Below are 12,897 nucleotides of genomic sequence, written 5' to 3' on the forward strand. Positions count from 1 at the left end.
GCAGCTAGACAGTTCTTTCAAAATATACACTGAAAAGGCAGGGATGGCTGATTGAAAAATAGTTGTGGATTTGATATGAAATAATTGTTGTCTTTGAGAAGACACCCTTCCCTGATATTTTTTTCTGGGCTAGATTCACAGGTCTGACAATTACATTGCTTCTCCTATTCTAGCAGTTCCCATTTCCTCCTAATTCTCAGTGCTTCAGGCATTCATGTGAAATGTAAGACACTCTACTTCTGGGTCTTCCTCTCCTGGGAAGACCTAAACTCTCATTTTGTTCTCCAAAGAATGAGGTGCAAGTACTCAACGCTAAGAGGATATTGTGGGCATGTCTGTTGGCAGCATTCCTCTATTTTAAGGAAATACTTAAATACTTTCTGGAGTAGAGGCCTAAGTATTGTACTTCCAAGGCAGTTGTCCTGGCCAGCAGGCTTAAGAGTGGTTTAGAATTAAAGTTAGAATTAAAGCATTATTCAAATATTTAAAAAACCCACCAAAACACAAAATCTTCAGGAATGAGTGAGGAAACCTGTTTCAGAAAACCCATAGCCTGCTGGCTAGCACCTACTCGTGAGAGGCACCATTCTGCTTTGTGTCCCTGCTCCAAACCAAACCCCAGGTAGGGTCTTGGGTCTCCCTCTTTCCCACTGCAGTGTGAATGCCAGGAGTTCCAATTCCCACTGATAAAAGAGCACACTGAACCTGCTCTGCCGCGCTCACAGCCACCACGGACAGCAAGTTCCAGGCGGAACAGGCTGCTGCTGCTGGAACAGCCACAGCACTTGTGCGCATCTACCTCCTTATGCTCTGAGCATAAGGGCTCTGAAGACATAGACATTTTGCGTTGGTTTGTTCAATTTAAAGTATTTTATGTACTTGGAGGGTTTCACTTAGGTGATGATAAACGATCATCAAAATGATCTCGAACAGTAAGTAAAGGAAGGGGCTGATATAATCTAAATCCTGTTTCACTGTGCTCCTGTGTACCTTGCTTCCTACATGCAGAACATTCCCAGAAGCTCAAAGACAGGACTTTCTTTTAACCAAAAAGTCTGCAGGAGGGTATACGCTGTGTGAAGCACTCCTTTTGCAGAGAACAATAAAGGCAGCGCAGTTGCACAGAATAAATTTGCGTCTGTTGCTGGTATGGCATTTGTACTGTGGCTATTTGATGATTCACTTCATGTAGGTAGAATTATTTTCAAATGTTGCCTAAATATAACAGTATTTGACACAGCATATGTGAAATGTGTCTTCTTTCAGCCAGACCCAGCAGTTGTGTGTGTGTGGCACAATTCCCTCGAGTCTCACTTCACATCGGATGGAGAATTTGAGGTGTGTCCTTAAATTACAAAGATACTCTGGTTTGATCCACCCATTAAATGAGAATAGCAAAACTCCCACTGACTTCAAACTCAACCTTTGTTATGATTATCAAATGTTGACTAGTTAGCAGCTCGGCCAATGTGTGTGTTGGGTATGGCTGAGCTCTGAGAGCAAGAAGAGCTTAAAACACATTCTGGAGTAGATCATAAAAATGTTTTGGTCCCTTCACTAGAAATACTGAACTAGGCACAACTGTTGCAAAGTGACTATTTCTGATCTTTCTGTGTTCCTATTGTTTTTTCCACAGTGTTTTGGGAAAGCTAAAGATAAGGATAAATTTCTTTCCACTGGGACTTGAATCTATTTATAGGTTACAAGGCCAGAAGAGAGTATTATATTATGACCATTTCACTTGACCTCTTGGGTAACAGAAGCTGTAGGACTTCCCTTAGTTAATTTGTGTTTGAAGCAGAACTTCTCTTTTAGGAACAACAAGAGATCACAACTTCTGGGAAATCCCACCACAGCTCTTAGCAAATTATTCCAATGACCATTACCCCTTGTAAAAATGTTTTCAGTGTACATAATGGTAGTTTGTTTAGCTTCAGCTTCTAGCCACTGGACCTTTTATTTAATAAATCTTCTATTAAGGATGAGTTCCCTACATGCCGGGTGTCCTGAAATGCAACTTTTTCTTAAACAGATGTGGAGTCCTTCTCTCCATTACATTGTCCTGTTTTCTGCTCTTCCCAAGGTTTTCCATAGTCACCTAATAGCCACCTTAAATGGTGAACTCCATCTCTGGACCAACTAAAGATATTGCAACAGTGCTAAATGCAGACATGATTTGTTTCCCTGGTTTTTATACTTCCAGCCATCCCATGCATGCCCACACTCCCACACATGCACTTGAACCTGCGTCCGTGCTCAGTTCACTCCCCATCCACTGAGCTCAGCTCTGAACGCGACTTAGACGTCTCCTGGACTCTCATTCCCATGGGCATTGTAAGAAAGAGGGAAAGTGTGATTTGAGGGTGATCTCCTGTAGAACCGCACGGGGCTAAGTGCACTGCAGCCTGGTTTCCCCGTGGATGTCCCAAGCTCGACCTTTCCTAAGCACAGTATAAAAACTATGAGCCTGGACCAAGTGAGGTTATTCACCAACAGTGTAGATGGAAAGGTTCAGGGCTTCCCATAACCAAGCTGTCCTGCAGCTTTCCTACAGATCTGCTTTCTCAGGGCTTGTCCTTCGTGCCATGGTGGTGTGATTTTTGCAGAGTGACAGATTAATTTCCCTTTATCATCTCTCCATTTAATAAGATATCAATGCTAACTACTCTCTCCTCAATTTTCCCAAAGGTTTTGACTGAAGTCATATTTCTTGCGCTTGGTCATAATACTTTTAGGTGGGATAGTGGCAAAAGACTTGTAAAAGTGACATCTTTGCTCAAAACCTGCAGGCAGCTGCATAAGCTAACTGATGTGACAGTGGGAGCTCAAGATTAGCAAACGACTTAGTATGATCCCCAGATCTTTGTAAAGTAATGAATAACCCAGAGGGAGCTGCACGCCCTATAAAGCATGTCCTGCAGTCTTTGCTCCTAGATATGTAATTTTGTGGAAGCTATATTAAAATATGCATTGTCTGCTAAAGCCCAGTTTACTCAGAGATCGCTCAGTGGTAGTGACCTGCCTTCAGGACTTACCATTCTCCTAATTTGTGTGTTACATGAAAACGTGAGCACTGAGGATGTTACATCCTCTTTTAGGTCTCTGATAAAAATTCTAAATTGCTAAAGCCTAATCCATGCTTATTTTTTTAGGTAAATATGTCCTGCATGAAGATGACACACAAAAATGATATTCTGAGACCAATCAGTCAACATTTAATCCTTTTAATGCATGCTGTGCTAATTCTGCAGATATGTCCTTGTTGCAAATGTCAGGGGTTACTAACCCAAATGTTCCGTGGAAACATAAAGCATTATAACCTCATAACATTGCTACCTTTACCTAAAATACATTTTCCACCAGCCTTTGTCAAGTGGCATTGGTGATGGTACTGTCCCTTTTTATTCTCAGCCTTGCCATCCCTGTGTCTGGAACCAGAGCAGAGCCAACAGGTCTGTAGCAGCCTGGGCTGCCCCCACTCACAAAACAACCAAACCACTAATACCCTGCGTGTGAGCATTCGTCCAGGGGTCTGAAAGCTCCACACCAGACTAACAGATTGGAAAATCACTCTTACAAGTTGTTGGATGCAAGTTTATCCAGAGCTGCAGATTTCAGGTTGTTTAACTGGAGGTGCTCTTCTTTCGCATTCTCAGGCTTGCATTGGAACAGGAAGTATTTTGTTGCCATGCTGGAATATGGTTCTATCAGCTGTTTTCCATGCCAAAACAGAACAGAAATATTTATTGAACATCTGTGTTTCTTTTGCATTCCAAATGACAAGTCAAATTTTTCACATAGCAGTAGATCAGTAAAATAGGTACCATTCTTTTGTTTCAAATATATATTAAAATCAGCAAAATCTTTATCACTCAATACTGCTGGCTGCAGCTCTCATCTTCTTTTAAGTTCTTTAACAGTTTTATATTTCTGATTTCTACCAATTCCTGACAATTTAACCTTTTTTCTACTTACTTTTATTAATTCAAATGCCTTCTGTAGTTAAACTATTAGTATTCTTGTCAGTCCTCCGGTCTAGACTGTAGTTTTTTCAGGCGGTGCAACCTTTCTTTTATTTTTTTGATAGCTTGAGAAACTTTCTTAAACAGTGCCAAGGCATCATTTCCAATAGGATACATTTCAGTTTCTCCATTTTTCCGGCTTTCTGAGGTTTCCCCCTACACCACCAAATATTTACATTACTGTTTTGGCCCTTACCTTGCTCATCCGCAACAGATGACTAGCTTGGATCCCAGCCAGCACTCCTTTGGGGGTTTCACAATTAAATCTTCTTTGCCAGTGCAGATGAGGGCATATAGAGATTTCTCTTGCTTGCACGCTTCTCCTCCTGAGTCAGGATATTATTACCGCTCCCGTTAGGAAGCTTGAGGTCATTTTAATATCAGCAAGAGGAGACTTTCAGCATATTTCGAACGGATAGAAATCACAAACAATGTCACATCTCTCCCCCCTACGCAGAGCACAGAGGGAATTCAGTAGCCAGCCATCCTGCTTTCACACCTGGTGGTCTGTAGTCAATATGTGCTACTACACGATCTTGGTTTTATGCCAACAGAAAAAAAAGACATTTTCTTCCTAACCCAACTGTGCTGGCAGGAGAGAGAGCCACAAACCAACACACCACCTTATGCCCACTGAAAACCACCAACACAGCCAATCTGGTGATGGTGCCCTTCATACGAATGCCCTTAATTTTGCTGGGCAAAATCAGGCAGATTGGTTTCAGCTCGTGGCTAGAGTCGAGGTGGCTGCTCTGGCCTGGCTAAGCCGGCAGCAGCTGCCCGTGGCCTCTGACGCCGCCCGTCACTACACGTGCAAGTGTTTTCTGCACAGCTGTCAGCAGCTGGAAAACAGATGATCCTGTTTTTACAGGCCAGGGTGCTTATCCCTGCCTGACCTTCCCGCCACGGCTGCCTTTCACGTTTCAGCCACCTCGGCTTTGTGCTCAGGTGGGACCTGCCTGCACAGTTCCCGCTTGTTTATCACACGGGCAGCTGGTGCTACAGATCAGCAATTAAAGGTCACTCTCTCTTTGTATCCGTCGATGTCTAAATTCATTTTGTTCTCAACATGATGGTTGTGGGCTAAACGAGTATTCGTCTGCTCCCTCTTTCTCCTGTCCCTTCTGTTATTAGTGTTTGACTCTCCAGGGAAACCAACTTCAATGGCAAGGAACCCGGCATTTCATCTGCCGTTAGCCAGATGCCTCAGAGACCAGCTCCGCTCAAGTATTTTAATGAAAAATATGTTCCTGGTGAAATTTGGACGGCACATTAACAAAGACAGATCTTAGTCCTCAGCATCACAGCAGGTGTGTTATGTGTGAACATAATCCAGTGTGCTTCAAAGGGTTTAATAATGTAGGCTGTGTATTTATCCTGTGCTCATCCTCTCGTTACCTGGGGTCTTTACAATTTCTATCTTGTAATCATAAGGGATGACTTGTGGTTTTTAAACACTATTTTTTGGACTGTGTCCCTCTTGGATGTTGACACAAAGGTGAAATGGGTCTTAAAGAAGGCATGAAGGGGGAGTGTAGTGACCTGAACTACAGTCTTGGTTCTGTTTCTGGCTTTACAATTCAAATACAATCTCAGTGAATCACTACTCTGGCAGAAAAAGGAAGACAAAGCCTTTTTCATCAGGAGTGGGAAACAAAAAGACCAAAGATCATTCCTAACTCATAAAATACTCTAAGACCATCAGATCAAAGGCACTATAATAAGTGCAAAATACTGTGATATGAGTAAAACATCTTTCCACATTTCAGACTCTTTCCTGCTGTGTGGATTTCTTTACTTTCTCCTCTGTATTAGAATGGAGGAACGACATTCTTTTCTTACTGATTAAATTTTTAAGAAGTTGTGGTCAGAGAGGAAAAAAGCCTGGCAAACCACTCACCGATATAAGATTTTTCAGATGTTAAATGTAGGTGGTGAGGCTGGAGTTTCAGCGCCAGGACTTCAGCAGATGTTTCGAAGCAGGGAGCCATTCTCCACACGCTTCCTCACCTCTGAACTTCCCCATCATCTGTAATCTCCTCACAGTATTATTTTCTTGATTACCACGCAAGATTTATTACCTGTTTCACTCAAATCAAACCCAGTGCCATGACACCTCCACTTGTGTCAGCTGATACCTTACGTGATCAAGGTGAAAGGAGCTTCTGGCACGGTTGTACATGTGCACCTTTGCACCTTCACAGTGACACTGCCCGGAGCCAAGTCCTTGCTGCCCGACGGGTCACACAGACCAGGACCAGACATGGGAAACTCCTCGGCACTGAAGTCAGAGAGTCATAGAATCATTTCGGTTGGAAGAGACCCTCAGGATCGTCGAGTCCAACCATAACCTAACTCTAGCACTAAACCATGTCCCTAAGAACCTAAAGGCCTTTCAAACACCTCCAGGGATGGTGACTCCACCACTTCCCTGGGCAGCCTGTTCCAATGCCAGACAACCCCTTCTGTGGAGAAGTTTTTTCTAGTATCCAATCTAAACCTCCCTTGGTACAACTTGAGGCCATTTCCTCTTGTCCTATCACTTGCTACCTAGGAGAAGAGACCAACCCCCTCCATGCTACAAGCTCCTTTCAGGTAGTTGTAGACAGCGATCAGGTCTCCCCTCAGCCTCCTTTTCTCCAGGCTAAACAGCCCCAGTTCCCTCAGCTGCTCCTCATCAGACTTGTGCTCCAGGCCCCTCACCAGCTTTGTTGCCCTTCTCTGAACTATCTCCAGTACTTCAATGTCCTTATGATGAAGGGCCCAAAACTGAACACAGGACTCAAGCGGGGGCCTCACCAGTGCTGAGTACAGTGGCATGATCACTTCTCTAGTCCTGCTGACCACACTGTTCAGAAAGGGTTGAGCCACCGTGAGACATGGAACAGGTCATGTGGCTGCAAGTGTCTGATGGTGAAATGCAGTGACATTCACTAACTACAGTGGACACACACACACACACATGAATCCCTCCTCCTCCAAAGCATCAAACAAAATCTCACAGACACCAAAAAGCCAGCAGTTAAGAAAAAAACTAAACCAAAACAAAAAATGTATACACCCATATCAAAAAAACCCAGGAGAATATTACAAATTTGGATTGTTCAAATTAAAATGTTAAAAACCAGCAAGGAAAATCTTTATGATACATGAATACTCCACTCTTTGCTGTCCAGAATACAGTCCGAGTGCCTCAGCAAGTGTTTATCTTGCTTTCCTGGAGGTTTTTGACAGCACTCCAGATGGCAGCGTGCCTGTGAAGTGTTGGCCACCGCAGACCCCAGCGAGCATATGGAAAAGGGTTTTAGTGCAGGTTGATCAGAGCAGAGTGAAAGTGTGAAGGCAGAAGATGATGGGGGACTAGGGTGGGCAGCAGCCCTAATCAGCTGCTGGGGCTCAGCATTCATGTGGGGCAGGGATAGTTGTGTTGTGCGGAAGTTGCATTTTCTTGGTCATGTAGATGATAGAAGCTAACTAGGAGCAGCATTTCGCTTTGATTTTGGACACCAAAAGTTGACAATTACTTCCTCTCGGGCCTTTATATCATGTCCACACATATTGTAGATGAATTAAGGAAAGCAGGAAGATTCATTAAACATAACACTGGCTGATTTAAATGCCCCTTGAAATCCTTCTGTAGTTTTGTGGGTGTGTGAGTATCCATTGATCTGTATTTAAATCACAGATTCCATGTCAGGGAAATAAATTTAATCATGCTTTGAGATAAATGGATGAGTATAAAAACAGATGGAAAGTTTTGTGTTTTTTTTAAAGAAGTCTCTCTGCAAGGGGACAGTTTTATCCCTGTCACAATAGTCCCTGAATATTATCCATCAAGACTAGACACAACAAATACCCACACATGCATGACCTTTGAGTGCAGATGGGCACATTAAGGAGCTGGTGCTTCTCTTCACCATTGATGAGGCTGTTTAATGTTGTGTGTTAACCACTGCAAGCTGACTCTGCACAGTGGCCTCTGGTCTGCCTTCTGCTCTCTTCATGAGACAACGACCAACGCCTGGCTCCAAGCTTGTGCATGGATGGATGGCTTCACCAACATCCAGCACGAAGGGACTGGCAACCAGTCACTAGCTGGATTCCACAGGGATCCATCCTAGGGTGAGCACTCTTCAATGTCTTGTAAATTACTTAGACTCAGGACTTGAGGGATTGCTTAGTAAGTTTGCTGATGACACAAAATTGGGGGGAACTGTCGACACTCTCAGGGGCAGAGAGGCCCTGAAGAGGGATCTGGACAAATTGGAGAACTGGGCAACCACCAACCACATGAAGTTCAACAAGGGCAAGTGCTGGATTTTGCACCTGGGACACAGCAACCCTGGCTGTACATACAGACTGGGGGACAGTATGCTGGAAAGCACCTCTGCAGAGAGGGATCTGAGGGTTCTGGTCGACAGCAAGCTGAACATGAGCCAACAGTGTGTCCTGGCAGCCAAGAGGGCAACCGTGTCCTGGGTGCATCCAGCCCAGCATTGCCAGCCGGGCAGGGAGGTGATTGTCCCGCTCTGCTCTGCACTGGTGCGGCCTCACCTGGAGCACTGTGTGCAGGTCTGGGCAACACAGGATAAAAAGGATATAAAGCTACTGTAGAGTGTCCGGAAGAGAGCTACAAAATTGGTGAAGGATTTGGAGAGGAAGTTGTATGAGGAGCAGCTAAAGTCCCTTGGTTTGTTCAGCCTGGAGGAGATTGAGAGGAGACCTCATGGTGGCTACAGCTTCCTCAAAAGGGGAGGAGGAGGGGCAGGTACCAAACTCTTCTCTTTAGTGACCAATGACAGAACCCGAGGGAATGTCAGGAAGATGTGCCAGGGGAGGTTCAGGTTGGACATTAGGAAAAGGTTCTTCCCCCAGAGGGTGGTGGAGCACTGGAACAGGCTCCTCAGGGAGGTGTCACAGCCCCAAACCTGAAGAAGAGACTGGACGACACCCTCAGACACATGGTGTGAACTGTGGGGTTGTCCTGTGCAGGGACAGGAGCTGGACTCGATGATCCTTGTGGGTCCCTTCCAACTCGGGACATTCTATGATTCTATGACTGATTTTGCAGTGAGGACACGCTACTGACCACAAAGGAAGCCTGCAGAGACATGCCAGAGGTGGAGACAGCTACACATCTGTGGAGAAATAGCAGCCTGGGCAGGTCTGAAGGTCTGACCTGCCTCCGCAGCATCACCTTGACTCTCATCACGTCTCTCCAGCTTCTTCATGACTGAAGAGAAGACCACGACCGTTCACCGCTGCGCCACACAACCCGCACCGCGAAGAGAACTGCTGAACACCGGGGCACAGCAGAGCCCTCTCCGGGACTGGGTGGCGGCTGAGCCCGGGGCGCACACGGCGAAGGATCGCGGCGCGTCCCTCCCTCAGCGGGCTGCCGCTGCGCGTCCCTCCCGGAGGCCCCGGTCCCACAGGGGCCGCCACACCCCGGCGGCGGGCGGGAAGGAGGGCGTGTGCGGGCGGCGCGGCCCCAGCGGGGCAGGGCTGGGCAGGGCAGCGCTTCGCCTCGCCGCGCCTCGCCGCCAGGGGCGCGGGCTCCCCTCGCACGGCGCCCGCCGCCGCCCCGCGCCCCGCTGACAGCCGCCCTGACAGCCGCGCCGCCATTCAACCCTCCCCCCGCCGCCGGAGGTGAGTGAGCGCCCGCCCGCCGAGGGGCAGCCCCGGCGGCGCTTCCTCCGCGGGAACGACCGCGCTTCAGCCCCGTCCCTGTGCGCCCGTCCCGCCGGCGGCGCCGGTGCGGCGGCCGCTCCGCCCGCCAAGAGCCGAAGGCAGCAGCGTGGAAGGTGAGCGCGGACGGGCGGAGGGAGAACCGCGGCCCCTGCTCCGCGACCCGGCGGAGCTTCCCCCAGCGGCGGGGCGGGCGCGGGGGACCCCCGGCGTCGATCAGGCACCGTCCGCGGGGCACGGGTGCGTTTCCCCCGGGCGGCGGTGCCTCGCCTCGCCGCGGGGGACGAGGGGCTGGAGCCGTGGAGGAGCCCCAGGCTGCGCCGGGGAGCCCCGGGAAGCCTCAGGCTGGGTGGCGCGGACCGCAACCGGCACAGGCTGCGGACAGCCCGCAGGTCGCTTATGAGAAGCGCTGACAGGACCGTGGTGTGTTTGCCGTAACGCTTGGTTATTCCGGTTTTTAAAACTACCCGTGTGACTTCAGGTTGAGGTTTTGTGCCTGCCCTCCGCCTGGATTTTGCCTGCGATCGCCTCTTCCCCGAGGCCGGGACCGTCCCGCCCGGAGCGCGGTGTTGCGGCGCTCCCGAAGCGCAGGTAGCGCTGGCACAGTAACTGTTACGTTTCTGTCACTCCGAGTCTTTGATTAGTAGGATTAATTTTAGCGTTTTTCAGTGTGTTTTGTGATTTCTACTTGGTATCAGTCGCTAGACCAGACAAAATCACGTAACTATACAACAAAATCAATGTAAAGCGTAGGAGACAGCTTCCCAGCTCTCTTTTTAATAGTGACACTTCATGATACCTCAGACTTGCTTCCAGACATATTTCTAATTATTCCAGCTGTGCAATATATATTCCCCATACTATGATCTTTAAGATAAGCTCCATTAAAGGGGGAATTCCAGAAACAGTGAACAATATATATATATATATATTCTTTTTAATCTAGAGGGAAGAGGAAAGAATGGATCACTGCATTCCATCCCTTATGCCATAAGGGGTGATCTAATGTATTTAATTCTTTGCATTCATTATTTATTATTGCTTGGACACCTTCCCAAATGTCCTTAGGCTTAATAAACTTATTTCCACTGTACATTTTCCAAAGTAAATCTCATCTATATATTCAGTCTACTGTAGCCCTTAGGTTTCAGAGGACAAATGTTGCTGGCCAGCTAGCTCTTGCACTGCTGAGCTGATACAAAAGGAGCTGAGAAATCCCAGAATTTTGTGTGGTCAGACCCCAAATGTTGATGAGAATATGCTTTACCAGCTAATTATCTTTTTTTTTTTTTCTTTTCTTGCATGCAGGGAATCTGGTGCTGTCAGTGTAAGCCTGGTGAATTTAGATGCATAATTTTAATAAAGCCATTATCTGATAACAATGTAAAATTGTCTGATGTGTAAATAAGAATGAGAGATGCCTTTGAGGATGTCAGCTCTAGCCCCCTGCTGTGGCAGACATCACATATATACTTCCCTTGCTAAACTCAATATCTTCTGAGAAGTGGCATATTTTTAGCCCTGACCACTCTGATTGGTCAGCAGTGATTAGATTTTGATAAAATGTGATGCACACCTGAGGTACTCCCTTTTTAATGTCAAAGGGGGAGGATTATATGGGAAGTTCTGAAATTCCCAGCAGGTGGTAACACTTCAATAGCTGCCTGATCTCACATTGCAATAAGCGAATGCTGGTTGAAAATAATTAATCTGTTTCCTGCCATACAGAGAAAAGATCTTAAATTTGCAGAAATGTTGCAGATACACATTTCTTTTTGTTGTTCATGCTGTTTGGCACCCCTCATGTGAAATATAGGGAGGATTTAGGGACTTTGAGGCTTTTCTGTCTCTAGCCTGTTTTACTGCCTGTCATGCATAAACCAGAATTGTGCAAAATTTGGGCTGCAGATATGACTGAAAAATGTTCACTAATGGACAGCTGTTAAGGAAACTGGTTTTCATCTGGGATTTTTTTTTTTTCCTTTATGTTCTGGCAAAATTTTGCTTGTTTTAAATTCGCAAAGATAACGTTATTTTTCTGACAGCATCACTCCAGACCCTGGCAGGTTCCCTGGGTCCATTGGGATGGCTGGGGTATGTGCCGCTGCTCAGGGCAGTGCTCAGGCAAGGAAGGAGGCTGGTTCCAAGAGTATCAGTCCTTAACCGTATCCCCCCTCCTAACTTACTCCTTCCCTGAGCCCTTCTCCCACTCCGGTCTCATGTGTTCCTCAGGTCATGGGGCTGTGCCTGGAGGAGAGGTGAGCAAGGTCTGGCTCCTTCCTGGCTGCTGAAGGAGGATGGAGCTGGGGCAGGGGAGGGCTCTGCTCCCGCAGGGGATTTGCAAAGAGGACTGAGGGTACCTGCGGCTGAGCCAAAATACGGGAACCATTGGTGGCACTCCCCTTTGTGTGAATGAGGCTCCAAAGCACAGAGGTTTCAAGCGCCGTGAGTTTGTGGTCTCCTTAAACTCAGCGCTTCACCGTGCACTGGCTGATTAATTCCTGATAGCCCTTTCTTAACTGCAGGGTTCACTTGCCTCTCATCTCTGTTTTGAAGGGGGAGTAGCTGCTGAATGCTGTACTCTTGCAGCCGATGAAGCTGTCAACTGGTTAGCAGTGCTAAATCAGCAGGTGACAGCACTTGGAGGAGGTGGCTGATTTGGGAAATGTCATGTCTGCTCTGTGGCCTTGGATGCTGCTGCAAAAAGTACCGGGAGTCATAAATCCAGTTGGCTTGTGGTTTGTTGTTGGTTTGGGTGGATTTGTTTGTTTTTCTTCTGTAAAACTGAAATGATGACAAAATACTTTGTGATTTTAATGACATAGAAAAATAGGGACATTACTTGGATACATGAAGATACATAGCTCTAATAGTGTATATGTAATCTGTTCTGTTACTTATTAGCAAAAAATATTGTAAATAAAATTGTACACTGCATCTTTGGCTCTTGCACAGTTCCTGACACTGTAGTAGCGCCTGTAAGCCTTGCAGCTCCTGGTGGATTTGCTCTCATAATACTGTACCAGACAGTGAGGTACTATTTCCAGTGGAGAGCTATGACACAGGAAAGCTAAGTGATGTGACCAAGATTGCACAGGAAATCTGTTGCAGAGCAGGGACTTGAAGTTTTCCTGTGTCTTTTGCATTACACATACACATCTTGGTCTTCATTTCCAAGGCTGTTTAT

The sequence above is a fragment of the Nesoenas mayeri genome (assembly GCF_963082525.1).
Source record: "Nesoenas mayeri genome assembly, chromosome: 1".
Taxonomy (NCBI): domain Eukaryota; kingdom Metazoa; phylum Chordata; class Aves; order Columbiformes; family Columbidae; genus Nesoenas; species Nesoenas mayeri.